This window comes from Leptonychotes weddellii, chromosome 16 (genome assembly GCF_054177405.1).
Source record: "Leptonychotes weddellii isolate Sample4059 chromosome 16, ASM5417740v2, whole genome shotgun sequence".
In the NCBI taxonomy this organism is placed as follows: domain Eukaryota; kingdom Metazoa; phylum Chordata; class Mammalia; order Carnivora; family Phocidae; genus Leptonychotes; species Leptonychotes weddellii.
The window spans coordinates 32,856,655-32,858,938 of record NC_138384.1 but is presented as its reverse complement, the minus strand read 5'-3'; the positions used below and the strand labels follow the sequence as shown (position 1 = coordinate 32,858,938).

The following is a 2,284-nucleotide window of genomic DNA, read 5'->3' as shown; positions in this document are numbered from 1 at the left end:
ATGACCTGAGCCGAAGGCAGTCGCTTAACCGACTGAGCCATCCAGGTGCCCTCCACATGGGGTATCTTAAAGGCAGATTTATGCAGCATCTTTGATTGTGATGCAGCCCAGCCATACTCCCAGGGAGTGAGATGGATTATTGGTTGCTTCTCAAAAGGCACATGTTGGAATCACCAGGACAAAACCAGTGACCTTATGATTTTACCCTAAGTAATTGTGGCCACCTGCCCCTACTATCATATAGATATGAGCATAGCTCGAGGTATTCTCCAGATTTCTGGATCTTAAGTCTTCTCAAATATGTGGATTATTCCCTGAGATTAAGCATAAGGTACTGAGTTCTCACACTGTATTAGCACTGCGCTTACATTTTATTTTTTTAAATTTTTAAAATTTTTTGCCCAAACCAGTATAGCTTTTATTGCATCTTTTTAAAATATCACAAATAAGTCTAAAAAATCATCCGGCATCTTGCTGTTTCTGAAGATGGACAACTCAGATCTTATTCATCAGCCTGCTGAACTGTTCCTTTTTCAGAAACATAGATACCATCCAAAAATTTTCTGATATCTTTGTTTTTAACAGTTGTGACTTGCTGAATCAAAGCAGCTGAGTTCGATACAAGTTCAATGTCATTTCCTTCAAGAATTAACTCATCTTTTTGGGCTTGAGATACAGAACAAGCAACACCTGGCCTCATTCGAACCATGCGGATGTATTTCTCACCCAAGAAATTTCGGATTTCAACAAGAAAACCATTCTCCTGAATAACAATGTTGATGGGGAAGTGAGCATACACAGACCTCATCTTGTAATGGAAGCCCAGTGTAACGCCCTTGATCATGTTCTGTACGTGACTACAGATAGTGCGAACAGTAGCCAGCTCTTTTCTATTTCCCCACCATTTGTCAGTTCGGAGCCTCTTCCTTTTCTTTCCAAGAAGATTGAGTTCTACATTGATGTGACTGAAGTCCCTTCACAGGGTTCCTCTGGGTCCTTCACAATAACTGTGCATCCCTTCAGAGTGATGTCGACATTTTCTGGAATGTTGACAGTCTGATTGCTGAGAATGGTCTTCATTCTCGCAGGAGATGTGGCAAAGAGAGTCTGCGCTTACATTTTAGTTCAAGCCCCAAATAAGATCCCCTGAACGTAAAGATGGTGCAGACTCACTGACTCAACGTGCCATCTGACTGCCCACTAGTATGCCTTCCTAGACTCTAGAGCAAGGGGCCCAGTGTGTGGTTCTTGCATCAGCAGTATCAGCACCACCATGGCACTTGTTAAAAATGCAAATCATCGGGCGCCTGGGTGGCTCAGATGGTTAAGCGTCTGCCTTCGGCTCAGGTCATGATCCCAGGGTCCTGGGATCGAGTCCCGCATCAGGCTCCCTGCTTGGTGGGGAGTCTGCTTCTCCCTCTCCCTCTGCCTCTGCTTGTGTGCTCTCTCTCTCCTTCTCTGTCAAATAAATAAATAAAATCTTAAAAAAAAAATAGATGAATGGGATGCCTGGGTGGCTCAGTCGGTTAAGCGTCTGCCTTCGGCTCAGGTCATGATCCCAGGGTCCTGGGATCGAGTCCTGCATCGGGCTCCCTGCTCCTTGGGAGCCTGCTTCTCCCTCTGCCTCTTTCTCTCTCTCTCTGTCTCTCATGAATAAATAAATAAAATCTTTAAAAAAAATGCAAATTATCAAGCCCTACCCTAGACCCACAAAATCTGGGATTTCTCATACGGTTACTACAGGGTGATTAAATAGAAACCTAGTGTGTAACACATCTAGCCAAGAACGTACAGCCACATGGCTGACACTGCCTGGGTTTGTGTCTGTCTTTGCCCATATTGTCACCTCTGATGGCATTGACTCTCCTCAGCCGGAGGGACCTATACTCATGCTTCACATTCTAACTCAAGCATCCTTTGCAACCTTGTCATTTGCAACATGTACCTCAACACTCCTTGTTTTCATTTCCAGAGTAACTGTTGTGGTAGCCAGTCCAGAATTCATTCACTTTCCTGTTCATGGCATTCTCGTTTTGTTTTGGGAAAACCTGCCTACCCTAGTCTCAGTCATGTAGCTTGGTGGAATTGACCTTACACACCCATCAACCGCATATCACTTAGATCTGGCCAATCTTATTTCACTTCATGGCCACAGCAATTGATTCACAGGTGGACAGCTGACATAAATGAGTCCAAGGAGGATTGGTCCATACGCTTTGATTTAAAATATCGGGAAATATGGGCTCATTTTTGGCTGGGGGTGTAATAGGTATTAATTGGTTTA

General features: G+C 44.0%; 1 pseudogene; it reads right to left on the bottom strand.

The window, feature by feature from the left end:
* Positions 1-402: 402 nt before the first annotated feature.
* Positions 403-1,124, bottom strand: LOC102728660 (large ribosomal subunit protein uL6 pseudogene; annotated as a pseudogene).
* Positions 1,125-2,284: the final 1,160 nt, after the last annotated feature.